The sequence below is a fragment of the Musca autumnalis genome, unplaced genomic scaffold, assembly GCF_047663935.1.
Source record: "Musca autumnalis isolate F117 unplaced genomic scaffold, ASM4766393v1 scaffold_4, whole genome shotgun sequence".
Taxonomy (NCBI): domain Eukaryota; kingdom Metazoa; phylum Arthropoda; class Insecta; order Diptera; family Muscidae; genus Musca; species Musca autumnalis.
Genome location: NW_027411977.1, coordinates 179,212,094 through 179,228,419, shown reverse-complemented (window position 1 = coordinate 179,228,419; position 16,326 = coordinate 179,212,094).

Sequence of the window (16,326 nt, the reverse complement as noted above, 5' to 3'; positions counted from 1 at the left end):
TTACCATCGTGAAAGCTTATTTGCTTACTGTGATAACTTATAAGGATATGAAATAAAGTGTAATATTGAAATTACAATCATTCAAAAACTGTGGGAATTAAAAAGCCTATTATCCGCGAATTAGTTAAAATCAGTTGATGCGCATCCGTTTTTGGATACAGCGAATCAATCTCTTTCAATATCTATGCATATTTCGATGTTTCAATCAGCGGTCAAAGTGTGCCGCCAGTTGCATCACACAATTCAAAAAACAGTAAAGTGGGTAAAAATCGCGCAATTTGCATACGATTTTGATGCGCATCCGGTTTCAGTAGCACCCATCAAAAATACGTCTATATACACATATTTCAAAGAGATTCTTCAAGAACCGCGGATGTGCCTCCACATTCTATTTTTGGTAAAAAAACCCATATTACTCGCGAATCTCTGTAATTTATGACACGCGTTTTCGCAAATATTATTATCGCGTATTAAGGATTCCATTTACGTAAAAAAAATTAAAGAAAATCGCGGTTTAGTACGCGGATTTGTCAAAATAAATTTTTGTTGATTTTCCTATTTTCAGGGTATCTATATCCGCGGTTTTAGTGGATGGATTCGATCGCGGATGGGCTCATTAGATCCGTCGTAAAAAAACTAAATTCACGCGGGGTACAAAGGAGATTGAGTGGCACTTGTAAATTTTAAACGCAAAAAATAGTTTTTTTTTTAAATTTACGCATCAAATATTGGCCTTTAGACTCCAATTACTAGGATGCTGTAAGGAGCACACTCATGAGATATGCATTAAACGACGTAAAATCACGAGTTTTATTATCCTATTACTAGTTTTGAATATTATCTTGTTGCGCGTCCGAATTATTAAAACAATTCAAAAAACCCCGAAATTCCGGCTACAATATGTCAGCATCAATTTTAGGTGGATGCAGTGGATATATCGAAAAATGATACACTAGCATCATATTGCCCATGAAGTATTCTTTGAGTCTTTCTTTGGCCATATGTCTATAAAATCGGAAGAGAGCATAAAAAACTTGTTGGCTTCAACCCATTTTTACCTATTTTTCTACATTGATGCCAACACATCTTCCACGAAAATTTATTTTAATGGTCGACCTTATGGGATTCCTCCTAAAACACTTCATTTTAAAGAATGTATATCATACTGTTACGAACGTAGTTTTTTATAGTTAGCATGGAGGATCCCATAATTAAAATTCGCGAAAACAAGAGTCATTAGAAATGAAACAATAACCTTGAACTTGAAATCATAAAATCACACGTAGAATGAGGAAGCAGCAAAGAGAGAACTGGTTATTTATCATTGTTTTTGTATCCAATATTCCACAACAATTATTACTCTGCACCAAAAACAGAGAGCATGCAAAATTAAAACGATGGAAGTGGAACGCATTGGAAGCCTGATCAATTGTTGCCCTCTCCCTCTCCATATGTCTCCGCCTCCTATTACAACAATGATAATTAAGGTGAGACAAGCAAAAACAAAACATTAATAGGAGAGAATGCAATAATAACGGAGGAATTATGCGTTAAAATGGTTCGATTGGAGGAAAAGAAGAATGTTTTTCAAGAAAGACGAGGAGTTGTGATTTTTGTCTTTACATAGAACAAAGTGAAGCGCAGTTCGCAAAACCAGATTGCAATTTTTTTTTTAAACAAAATAAAAAGTTTCGCTGTGTTTTATCGAACCGATCTTGTTGGAACAGTGGATCGCCGAGTCTTGTATCGTTTGATAATTGTTGTGTACCGGAGGTACACCATTCAGCTACCGTCTCGCTCCACCGCCCCCTAAATGTGTTCGCCAGCTATTCACATCGCATCACAACTTTCACTCCTGCGATTTGCATATGTCATCACCAGCTGCTTAGGCCCTGCTGTACCAGCTTCGTTTTTTTTTATCTATAGCTCAGCTCACTGCGACCTTCCATCCTCCGTGCTATTCTTTGCCCTCGAATCATCAGTCAGCTGCGAATACTCCGTCGTTTGATTAATTTCCGTGCGGCCAGCTCATCAACACCTCAACCAACAAAACTTGCCTATCAAAACAGAACATAAAAATAAACCTCTCGGGAACCAATTTTAATTAAACAACATTTCTTTTTGTTTGTAAAAATATAAAATAAACTAATAAAGGCAAATTTTGTTACAATACTATATAGAATACGTTAACAATTCGCGAATTCTGAATGGGTGAAACTCGGATTCATCGATTGTAAAACATTTTTGGTTTTCGCCATATACAAACGGTATATTATACTATGTTAGAGGACAATTCACAGGATATATACTCTGACGTCAAGTCAATTTATCCCTATTTTGTTGGTCCAATCGATCCTTTAAATATTTGCAAACGAAAGTAAAGTTCTGTGACAATTGAATTAGGTTAAGACCTTTAACCTCATTTGCCAAAAGGCTAGGTCTTCTCACAAAGGTCTACTGGTCTTCTGAACTTGTTTTTTATGAGAAGTCATACTTGTCTTCTATTAAAGACATTGTGGTCTCTATGGGAAATCCTACTGAATACCCTGTGACACAAAATGGAAATCAAGGAAGGTCTGGTGGTGGAAAATTCCCTTTCGGCATGTTAAGAACCCCATAGGATCACATAGCAGAAACTTCTGAGTTATATCGCAATGAATTTTTTGATTGAACCCCAAGAATGATTGAGAAAATAGCTTTATATCTCTGTTTGCAGATATTGTTTCATCATTTTGAGATGACATGTTTTCAGTTAAATAGAGTGAGCTGTCTCTCTGTCGAATATTTTGTCATTCTAGCTCAGTTCCTTCCATATCCTTTTTGTTTTTGAATTGAAAAACTACACATGAATTTTGTACAAAAATGTTCACCCGAAAATTTATGTAGGATCGGGTAAAAGTTATAAATCACACAAACGTTCAAAATGTGTGCGCTGAATTTTAGTTTAAGGGGTGATTCCCACTTGTAAATTTCAGAAAAAATAAATAGTATAAATAGCTACATGGGCGTAGCCAGGAATTGCTAGGGAGGGGCAGCTGCCCCCGTCCAGATCCTACAAAACAGTTCACTTGTATGTAAAAAATTATAAATATTACGAAAAAACAAGCATTTGCAACGCGCCCGCTCCCCCCTAGAACGACCAAAAAGAATTCCTGGCTACGCCCATGAATAGCTATGTGGTCACATTTTCAACGATCCTTAGATATGAGCGTTGGAAGGGATTTATTGAATTTTGTATGCAGCATATAAACTACAAACCTCTTTTTCTCGAAATCCCATTTCGAAATTGCACACAAAAATGTATGACAGCCGGTTTATTAGTTTTCTAGCTAGAGTTGGCACGCAAAATGCTTTAATAAACACAGGGTTTCGTAGACGACCATTTGCCACAAAACTTCGTAATATTTTTCTCTTTCCGATTAAGAAAAAATCTATTAAAAATGTTCGTAGTTTTCTCGGAAAAAATCATGAAATATGGCTTTTATTGGGCTTTACAACTGGGGGTCTCTTCTTAAGGCTAAGGACATTTGCTTACGTTCAGTTTAAAACTTGGTTATGAATTGCTTATAATTTTTATCGCAAATTTTGAAAGAAGAATATGCTCGTGCAAAAAATCCGTAAAAGGGGCAAAAACTTTCTACGTTGTATTTTGTTGCTATTTCAATGTAAGATTCAGCAGAAACAATACATGCATGTAGCTATGAATTTTACTTCATATTTATGTTCTGTAGTTGAGTATTATAATCGAACGAATGCCCGTTCTAAAGAAGATGTAAGGAAAAACTAACAGATTAGCCTATATAGGCCAAAATATAGGAAAAAGTTAAAAAATTGTGTTTAGTGATATAGGAATTCACTCTCGGAGTCGACCCGGGGTCGGAGTCGTGAAAAAAACTGGTCTGGAGTCGGAGTCGTGCCAAAATACCTCGACTCCGAAAGCCTGATTAAAACACAAAACAAAGAAGAAACTGAGAATACAGTAATACGACATATTCACTGAAACGACCCGAGGCACCATCAGTATTTTTTATATCACACACGGAAATGCAAATATATGCAGCTGGAACCAAATGTTTTGTAAACTTAACACTATTTCGAGCATTCTACAAAAAATTTGGAGAGTGGCGAAGGATGGCGAAGTTAGTAAAACTCAACTTAAATTTTTAGGACTTGGAAAAAATCCACAAAAAAGTATTATAAATAATGTGATTTCCAGCACATTTTATGCAGATAATGTGTACACATTTTTTAGTAAAAGTAATTAGAAAAACTTGTACTAACCCCCTGTTTTTATACCCTATACCACAATGTGGAAAAGGGTATTATAAGTTTGTTTTGGTAAAAATTCATGTAACACTGCGAAATATTTGTCGGAGACCCCCAATGTGGTATACCAATCTTCATATCTCGACGAGATAAAGCGATTTTGAGATGTGTGTCCGTCCGTCCTTCCGTCCGTCCGTCCGTCTGTCCATTATAAATTGTAAACACGCTCCAGGCCGCAATTATGGACCGATCGTCACAAAATTTTGTATGGAGGTCGGGTTCAGATCAGAATAGATCCCTATTCTTATTGGTGATGGTCGTGAAATATTTAGCGGGTGAAATGGACCAAAAACATAATATTTATCCAATTTTCTAGCGGCTCTGTAGGTCTCAATAATAGTCCGATCAACGCGTAATTTTAAATAAGGTAAGAGTATATCACAAAGGAGAAGCTTTCAATTTGAGATGGCGATCAGATAATATTTAGAGGGTTAAATGGACCAAAACTTTTGTGTGAAAATTGTGAACATTTTTAATATACAGCTTATATCTTAATTCCTGGAAGTGACATTCCGGACAAGTGAGATATACTTGAAAGTGGAACGCTTGACCTTTCAATTGATGCCAATTATGTTGGTGTGCATGATCAGATAACAGAGTTACAGCCTAATATATTCCGTTATTTGTTTGTAGTGTAATAATAAACTCGCTAGAAGTCGCAATTATACATCAATAATCACGAAATTTTGCACCGGCTAAGAGTATAGGTCGAAAAAGATGCCTACATGTTTGAATGATGATCTGATATTCTTTACCGGGTGAAATGGACCATTACTTTTGTATGAAAAATATAAAAATTTTATTTTTGGTCGATATTTTAATTCCTTGAAGACATATATATTTCGCAAAGTAGCCTACATATGAAAAAAAACTACTGACCTTTCCTCTGATGTAAATTGCAATAAAGTGTTTGCTAGATAACGGGCCTACTGCTTAATACATAATGGGTTCTGTGTAGAGAACCACATTTTTATCCCATGCTACATACTGTCTCTCCAAAAGTTTATGTAACACCACGAAATATTCGTCCTAGACCCCTTATTTGGTATGCCAAAATTCATATCTCGATGAGTTAAAGCGATTTAGCGATGTGTGTTCGTCCATTAAAAATTGTAAACAAGCTTAAGGCCGCAATTATGGACCGATTGTAATGAATTTTTTAAGGAGGTTGGGTTCGGGCCAGTATAGAAATGATTAGTTTTTGGTAATGATCGTGAAATGTTCAAATGGACCAAAAACAAAATGTTAACCAATTTTGTAAAATAATAGCCCGCAAAATGTTAAACAAAGTTTGAGTTTATGATGAAGAAGAAGCATACAAACCAACGTGAAGATCAGATAATACTTAGCGGGTTAAAGTACTACATTTGGTATGCCAAATTTCATATCTCGATGAGTTAAAGCGATTTAGCGATGTGTGTTCGTCCATTAAAAATTGTAAACAAGCTTAAGGCCGCAATTATGGACCGATTGTAATGAATTTTTTAAGGAGGTTGGGTTCGGGCCAGTATAGAAATGATTAGTTTTTGGTGATGATCGTGAAATGTTCAAATGGACCAAAAACAAAATGTTAACCAATTTTGTAAAATAATAGCCCGCAAAATGTTAAACAAAGTTTGAGTTTATGATGAAGAAGAAGCATACAAACCAACGTGAAGATCAGATAATACTTAGCGGGTTAAAGTACTACATAAGTGGATTTCACTACATTTTAGTTTGTGTGAACTAAATTTTCCTTTCCTGCTACAAAAATGTCTTTGTCATGCTAGATAACTTTTTGGTTTTGGTCATAAATATTATACATTACATCTCTGATATTTGATAATTAAATTTCCACAATCATTGAAAAGAAGTTCCGTGGAGAGCGATTGTCCAGGGATAGTGGTATAGGGTATCCCATGGTCGGCTCCGTCCGAATATAGACTTTTCTTACTTGTTGTAACTATTTTTTGTTCGTTCGTCTATATTCGTAATAATTTGGGCATCCATAGCTCAGCCCCTAGACGACATACAGATCTAATTCTTCGTAGATACGTTCTATATATAGTTAAGAATTCCTCATTCAAATTTCAGCGTTCCACATTTGTGCTAAGGCGAGTAAATCGATCTACAAAATTTGACAATTCGTGTGAGAACATAAAAGTTTTTTACAAAAACAGGGGGTTAAACTTCCATTTCGAAAAAAAAAAATCATTTTATCCTTTCAATTTTGAGTTACTTGCCTTGTAAGAAGTCACAACCTTACTGATGTTTTTAAAGTTTTTAAGAGATTATACGCAAATGTCAACTTCTTTTGTTTTGTTTTGTTAAATACAGTCGGACCTCGATTATCCGTGATGGTCGGGACCGGAGGCATTACGGATAATCGATTTTCCCGGATAATGGATGCAATGCTTTTATGCAGTTTTTGAACATATTTTTAATTAAGAATGACATAATATTGTACAATAATATGAAAATCTGCAATTTTTATTAAATTTGTTACGGTAATCCACCAAATTTTAGAAGGATAAATATCATTATCATATTCATCTGAATTGACTTTGTCCCATGGTTTTTGTGATACCATAAATACACAAATTGTGTAATACGGTAGAATTTCAAGTTTTCGTTTGTTTACCTTTTGTTTGCTTAATCTTAATAGCTTGAAAATGTTTTTTACTGAAAATGTTTTTTAAGAAATGGAAAAAAGTCCAACATTTCTTATCTATCACGGATAATGGAGGTTCCCGGATAATCGATTCACGGATAATCGAGGTTCAACTGTATATTTATAAATTACAAAAACAGCGCTGGAATATTAAAATATGATATGTTTAGAGACAACTTGCTGAATTGTCGCAGAGATTTGCTGATATGGATTTTTCGATTTTTGTCGCATTTTGGGACCAGTGTGCAATGACTTCTTTTTATAACCGCACCGTAAAAAATGCGTGGTCAACGAATTTCGTACCCAGAAGATGTTGTACTAGTTGTATTTAGATCTATAAACATCTGATTTAACGCCCAAAGTAAAATAACTAATATTTCAATTCGTAAGATTTAGTGACGCGATTGGACTTACCACATCTGGCGAGAATGCTACCTTATATGATATATTGAGAACACCATGAGTTAACGTTATCGGGTTATGGGACTAATGTAAGACTAATACCCGCTTCAGTAAGTGAATGCGATAACTTTGAATTGATTTTTGTAATTATATATTGTTGTTACAAACAAAATACTCAACTGAAAATTTATTTTGAACAATAAGTTTATACACTCATACCCAACATCCATTTGCACAAAACAGGAACAAGAATATAATTGTTTTGTATGGCTATACAGATGTACAGATATAGACCAATATACATCTCCTAAATACATACATATGTATGTATAAACGTTTCTTCACATTTTTTCTTTTTAGATGTGTCTTTTCCAGATCCCACAGAGTCAGTGCAGGCGACAAAGTAATTCTGTTAGGGTTTTTATGTCGTTTTGTTGAGAGTCTGAAAATAAAAAGAAATTAAAACATGGTTTCATGCCAAACTACAATGACCACCAGTGTTGCAGTAATGGTTAACAACAACGTTCACTACACATCAAGATATGAAATTAAAGTTATGTGTCATAATATAGCATAGCTTAATATTGTTTTATAGTATGCTAAAGCACTGAGGAATAGTTGTCAGAAATATATTGTATCGTGTATTAACTTTGCAAAGTAAATATAAATTCAGCGTTCAGATCAATAATTTTATTGCTCCCCTTTTAATGGAAGTATACATTTTACAATAAATTTTGCAAAGTGATATAGAGTTTTTAAGTTATATTGCTCTTTACCAAAATAACGCTGTAAATGCAACATAAGCTCTTCACTTTCATATCTACCTACAAAAATCAAAATGGTAACTCTTGTTTTTATGGAATTATCTCTAAAAGAATTTTAAAATGTTTTGGTATGTTAATTTTTTATTTCTTTTTCTCCGTAATGCGATGTTACCTTTTTTGTCCGCACTCTTTTCATTGTTTCGGGGGCATTTGCTGTTGATTTTCTTTCTGCTGCTGCTATTTAATCGAAAAAGAATTACAAAGAACAAAAAACACTCAACTGAAAAACATCTAAACAAAAAAACTTTGGTTCGAATACCATGCAACATTGTTTCCGTTTCCATGTCAGGTTTTAATTCGTTGTACCTCACCACTCATCCTGAGTATTGTTGGTTGTGTTTTGTGCTGCTGTGACCATAAATGTTGCTTCTGCTGCCGCTGCGCTGCTATGGCTGGAATAGAACGAACATTTGTTGTTAACATGTTCGCATATCCGCTTTATTTTTGTTACGCATTGTAGAGTTTTGTTATTTGCTTTTAATTTTCAGCAATGTTAGTTGCTGTTGTTGTTCTTGGCCTTCTACTTATACCTTATTTTCATGCCATGGGTACTGGTTTTTCCCCTTGTCGTTGTTGTTATATTTGCTGTTATGCTTTTGCATGGACATTAATCTGATGTTTTTTCATAAGTAGGTCTTCTTGGGATAGAGTAAATTATGTTCACACTTAGTGACATGACTTACAGCTCACACGTCCATTAATGTTACCTACAAGCTAGGGAAGGAAAGGTGAAAATACATAGATTCATAGATACATTTTCACAAATGAATAAACATTTTTATATTTTGCTTGCAATCATTAAATTTATATTTACGTTCGATTAATATATCAGATTTTATGTCCAAGACAGACAATGGCAAATATTACGATTGTAGATTTAAGCAAAGTATTTAAACGATGAAAGATACCAAGCAACGGCCCTGATAGGTTTTAACATGACAATACCCATTACTCATCTTGGTCCATCTTTCATCTCAAGTTGACACTGAACTCCCCGTGGTGTCACCTGGGGAGCTGCCTTTAACAATCGTTAAAGGTAGGGAGCTAACATGTGCCGCGCGTTCACCCATAAAAATGTTAAAAACTTGGGTTGGACGTTGGGCTAGTAACCCATCCCTCCAAAAAGCAACAGAAAAACAAACCTTCTAAAGTTGACGACCCCCGCATACGTTTAAGGATCATGGTCTGCGAATCTGCACCTGGAATATTCGCACTTTTTATAGAGAAGGTGCAGTTTACAAACTGGGGCATGTACTTGAAAAATATAAGGCGAATATTACTGTCATACAGGAAACACCATGGATAGGGAAAGGCGACGCACTATACTACAGCTGCCATGACATAAATCATGATTTTGATTGTAGATTTATAGTTGATTGGAAATTAAAACATCTGGTCTCCAGCTTCACTCCAGTGAATCAAAAAGACCTGCTACAATACGGATAAAAGCAACATTCTTCAACATTAGCTTTTTCATCGAATCGCACTGAAACACCCGTCTTCGTTATCAGGACAATATTCCGCACATGGTACTGGCGTGGTATTTTTTTAGTTATAGCCCTAATATACATATACATATTTACTACATATTTTGAAATTTTGGTATTAGACGTCATTATTGGTTTCGTTAATGCCAAAATGGGTTCACCAATACTAATAAATGTTGCTTTTCATACCCAGTTGGCAATTGTCTGCAATGTGTCTACAAAGTTGTCTCTAATCCATTGAAGACGGCTCGATGACAGCCATTTGGAATCATCGACGACATTTGCATACAAATGTCGCAAAACTCGTGCATGACAAATTGTGCGACAAGGTAAGCGAAGTTGTCTTCAACGACGATATAATGGATATTGTCTTGTATCTTGCCGTTCGTGAATACATAACGTCTTTTTTCTTGAAATTAGTCATAGATGACAGTATTATCCGAATTGTGGCGCAGCTATTTTCCAATGGCCTCTAAATGGATTGAAGCCTAAAATTAAAGAAAAGGATCAGTAATTTTCTACAAAATTTACTTACACTTTTAACTCGGGACTTCTGCAGCATATTTCCTCTTCTCCGATTTTTAGATTACCATTAAAAAATTGAAAAATATGTAAAAATATTTAAAAAACATGTGATCATATTGAATTTTTAATATGTATTTAGTTGAACTTACCGAATATTTTCTCTTTTACTTCCCCTTAACAAAATTTTCAAATATTTACAAAAACAAGTAAGGACGTATCAGTCAGCTGTGCTGACGGAGAAATACCCTCAGCCACTGACCAAGAAAAAAACAACAAAACCAAACCAATAAGGAGTGGACCGATATGGCCCATCTTCAAACTTAAACTATGTTTGGACAAAATATTACTAACGCCAAATTTTGGACCGAATCGGCAGATCCGTTCTAGAGTTATCTTGCGCTCCAACGACCTCACACGGTGTGATGGGGGTTTTTTGACACTTTTACGCTATTTTCTCAGGAAGTATGGACTTGCCCTTGATAAAATCTATATCGTCGTATGGAGGTCAGCAAACTTAAACTAGGTTTGGGCAAAATATTACGAAAGCCAAAATTTAAATCGAATCTGTTCATCCGTTCGAGAGTTATCGTGCGCACCAGCCAGCCAGACAGACAGACGGACGGACATTGCTCAATCGACTCCAAATTGTCTAAACATACTTGGGCTCTAAAAGCATTATTTCGATGAGGCACATTTTGCCCGTATGAAAGTGTATAAACCCTCGTTAGCATAAATGCTGAGGGTATAAAAATGGTCAAATTTGAGCATTTTTGGCAGGACATCGTAAGGTACCTAAAACATAGTATACACGCAGAAAAATATATGTTAGAAATATGTTTGGATCCAAACAAATATATGTTTGGATCCAAACATAATTTGTTTGTGTCCAAACAAATATATGTTTTGCAACATTTTGTAACCTATCTCAATTTTATTTGTTTGGGTACCAACATATTTTTATGTTAGAACATATTTTTATGGGTGGAGAGTGGATTTTTGTCAAAGAGAGTAACAACAGGGCTCTCGCGGCTGCGGAATGCTGTTTTATAATAAAGAGCAACGCAGAAGCATTGGCGGTGTGTATGCGGTAAAATACGCGTGCTTCGTGCTTTGTTGTTGTTAACCAACGAACAAGCGAAGAGGAAAAGAAAAAATATTATCAATTATGTTGTTATTTTTTCTTTAGTCTTTTAAATACAATCGTTAAGTAAAGACGGTAAAGTGAGTGAACAAATTAGTGTTCTTTAAGAAAAAGAAATGGTGCTTTTTAGTAATTTAATTGCCCAATGCATTTTATATTTGAATCAAGAAGGGGAATGGAAATATTTTATTGGACAAGGAAGAAATCGCATTTAATATTGGTAATTACATCAATACATTTTTCATATACATTCATAGATATGTATATTTGAAACATGTATGTAGGTACCTATTTATTACATTATATAATAATTTGATTCCAGATGCCGATTTCCCGCTGATGATTCTAATTTTGAGGAAAATGTGTTTTATTTCACAACTAACACAACTGTCTGTTTTGTATTTTTTTGGTATTTATACCCTATACCGCAATGTGGAAAAGGGTATTATAAGTTTGTTTTGGTAAAAATTCATGTAACACCGCGAAATATTTGTTGGAGACCCCCAATGTGGTATAGCAATCTTCATATCTCGACGAGATAAAGCGATTTTGAGATGTGTGTCCGTCCGTCCGTCTGTCCATTATAAATTGTAAACACGCTCCAGGCCGCAATTATGGCCCGATCGTCACGAAATTTTGTATGGAGGTCGGGTTTAGATCAGAATAGATCCCTATTCTTATTGGTGATGATCGTGAAATATTTAGCGGGTGAAATGGACCAAAAACATAATATTTATCCAATTTTCTAGCGGCTCTGTATGTCTCAATAATAGTCCGATCAACGCGTAATTTTAAATAAGGTAAGAGTATATCACAAAGGAGAAGCTTGCAATTTGAGATGGCGATCGGATAATATTTAGAGGGTTAAATGAACCAAAACTTTTGTGTGACAATTGTGAACATTTTTAATATACAGCTTATATCTTAATTCCTGGAATTGACATTCCGGACAAGTGAGATATACTGGAAAGTGGAACGCTTGACCTTTCAATTGATGCCAATTATGTTGGTGTGTATGATCAGATAACAGAGTTACGGCCTAACATATTCCGTTATTTGTTTGTAGTGTAATAATAAACTCGCTAGAAGTCGCAATTATACATCAATAGTCACGAAATTTTGCACCGTGTAACAGTATAGGTCGAAAAAGATGTCTACAATTTTGTATGATGATCTGATATTCTTTAGCGGGTGAAATGGACCATTACTTTTGTATGAAAAATATAAAAATTTTAATTAATTCTCTTTCGAGTTGAGCTATTTAGACCGAATAGGTACATTGAAAAATTAGGAATCCACCGAAGTCCCACACATTCAACCACTATGCTACGTTTCACGGGTGGTTAGACCGATCATCAGGCATATTGAATGGTGTTTTTTAGTGGGTGGACGAAGGCTAAGCTTGGAGACTAGGATTTATATCACAAATCATTCGAAATTTGTATATTCGAATTATTTATTTATTTATTTTAATGTTAGTCATTTAATTCCAAACCTTTCCTATAGTCCGACTTGGCTGGTAACCCTATTTTTCAATGCTTTATTACAAATACTAAGGCAGCTTTTTTCCACCTTTATTTTATTTGTTCTTCTGTATCAGAAGATTTTGATCATCAATATTTGTCATCGGAATCTTTGACAAGTTGATGGTGGCTTAGAACGCTAAGACGCCTGCAACCGTGTCACTTGGTTGTTGGGGTCCCAGGTTCGAATCCCAGCCTGGCTCATGCTGAAATCATTTTTATACCCTCCACCATAGGATGGGGGTATATTAAGTTTGTCACTACGTTTGTAACTACTCGAAATAATCATTGTAGACCCCACAAAGTATATATATTCTTGATCAGCGTGCAATTCTACATCGATATAGCCATGTCCGTCCGTCTGTCCGTCTGTCCGTCTGTGGAAATCACTCTAGCGTCCGAACGGATTGACGTAGGTTGATGAAATTTTGGGAAAATATATTATTTGTACGTAGGACTTTTGGTATTGAAAGCGGGCTATGTAGGTCCACGCTTTCGTATAGCCCCCATACAAAATGACGCGTGACGCGTCGTCGTTTTAAGGAATTTTTAAGATATTTGTCCCATTCTACCACCGAATTGGTTGTAGTTTGGTACTTTGTGTCTCCAGAGGCCAAAAAACATTCCTACCAAAGTTGAGTTATATAGGTCCACGTTTTGGTATAGCCCCCATATAAGGCCCCATATAAAGTACGCGTCATTTTAAATTATTTTGAATGTATCAGACCCATTTGACCACAGAATTGGTTGTAATTTGGTACTTTGTGTCTTCAGAGGCCAGAAAACATTCCTACCAAAGTTGGGTTATATAGGTCCACGTTTTGGTATAGCCCCCACATAAGGCCCCTTATAAAGTACGCGTCATTTTTATATATTTTGAATGTATTAGACCCACTTGACCAAAGAATCGGTTGTAACTTTGTATTTTGTGTTTCCAGAGGCTAAGAAACATTTCTACCATAAAATGTTTGTATAGGTCCACGTGTTGATATAGCACCCATAATACGATATCTCCCGATTTTCGATATTTTGAAGGTTTTAGCCTCATTATCACACCGAAATGGCTGAAATTTGGTATTTAGTCTTCTTTAGGCTTATAAAACTTTCCCCAGAAATTTGTAGGTATAGGTCCACGCCATCATATAGCCCCCATAGAACGGTACCTTCCGAATTTCGTTTTTTTAAGGTTGTGGTCACATTAATCCACCGAAATGGCTGAAATTTGTGGTGGAGGGTATAAAAAGTTCGGCCCGGCCGAACTTAACGCTTTTCTTACTTGTTTTGTTTTGCCTTATTAAGGCGAAGGTCATTTTTAGAGTGATATTTGAATTAATTCTCTTTCGAGTTGAGCTATTTAGACCGAATAGGTACATTGAAAAATTAGGAATCCACCGAAGTCCCACACATTCAACCACTATGCTACGTTTCACGGGTGGTTAGACCGATCATCAGGCATATTGAATGGTGTTTTTTAGTGGGTGGACGAAGGCTAAGCTTGGAGACTAGCATTTATATCACAAATCATTCGAAATTTGTATATTCGAATTATTTATTTATTTTAATGTTAGTCATTTAATTCCAAACCTTTCCTATAGTCCGATAATTCGAATATACAAATTTCGAATGATTTGTGATATAAATGCTAGTCTCCAAGCTTAGCCTTCGTCCACCCACTAAAAAACACCATTCAATATGCCTGATGATCGGTCTAACCACCCGTGAAACGTAGCATAGTGGTTGAATGTGTGGGACTTCGGTGGATTCCTAATTTTTCAATGTACCTATTCGGTCTAAATAGCTCAACTCGAAAGAGAATTAATTCAAATATCACTCTAAAAATGACCTTCGCCTTAATAAGGCAAAACAAAACAAGTAAGAAAAGCGTTAAGTTCGGCCGGGCCGAACTTTTTATACCCTCCACCACAAATTTCAGCCATTTCGGTGGATTAATGTGACCACAACCTTAAAAAAACGAAATTCGGAAGGTACCGTTCTATGGGGGCTATATGATGGCGTGGACCTATACCTACAAATTTCTGGGGAAAGTTTTATAAGCCTAAAGAAGACTAAATACCAAATTTCAGCCATTTCGGTGTGATAATGAGGCTAAAACCTTCAAAATATCGAAAATCGGGAGATATCGTATTATGGGTGCTATATCAACACGTGGACCTATACAAACATTTTATGGTAGAAATGTTTCTTAGCCTCTGGAAACACAAAATACAAAGTTACAACCGATTCTTTGGTCAAGTGGGTCTAATACATTCAAAATATATAAAAATGACGCGTACTTTATAAGGGGCCTTATGTGGGGGCTATACCAAAACGTGGACCTATATAACCCAACTTTGGTAGGAATGTTTTCTGGCCTCTGAAGACACAAAGTACCAAATTACAACCAATTCTGTGGTCAAATGGGTCTGATACATTCAAAATAATTTAAAATGACGCGTACTTTATATGGGGCCTTATATGGGGGCTATACCAAAACGTGGACCTATATAACTCAACTTTGGTAGGAATGTTTTTTGGCCTCTGGAGACACAAAGTACCAAACTACAACCAATTCGGTGGTAGAATGGGACAAATATCTTAAAAATTCCTTAAAACGACGACGCGTCACGCGTCATTTTGTATGGGGGCTATACGAAAGCGTGGACCTACATAGCCCGCTTTCAATACCAAAAGTCCTACGTACAAATAATATATTTTCCCAAAATTTCATCAACCTACGTCAATCCGTTCGGACGCTAGAGTGATTTCCACAGACGGACAGACGGACAGACGGACGGACATGGCTATATCGATGTAGAATTGCACGCTGATCAAGAATATATATACTTTGTGGGGTCTACAATGATTATTTCGAGTAGTTACAAACGTAGTGACAAACTTAATATACCCCCATCCTATGGTGGAGGGTATAAAAATGATTTCAGCATGAGCCAGGCTGGGATTCGAACCTGGGACCCCAACAACCAAGTGACACGGTTGCAGGCGTCTTAGCGTTCTAAGCCACCATCAACTTGTCAAAGATTCCGATGACAAATATTGATGATCAAAATCTTCTGATACAGAAGAACAAATAAAATAAAGGTGGAAAAAAGCTGCCTTAGTATTTGTAATAAAGCATTGAAAAATAGGGTTACCAGCCAAGTCGGACTATAGGAAAGGTTTGGAATTAAATGACTAACATTAAAATAAATAAATAAATAATTCGAATATACAAATTTCGAATGATTTGTGATATAAATCCTAGTCTCCAAGCTTAGCCTTCGTCCACCCACTAAAAAACACCATTCAATATGCCTGATGATCGGTCTAACCACCCGTGAAACGTAGCATAGTGGTTGAATGTGTGGGACTTCGGTGGATTCCTAATTTTTCAATGTACCTATTCGGTCTAAATAGCTCAACTCGAAAGAGAATTAATTCAAATATCACT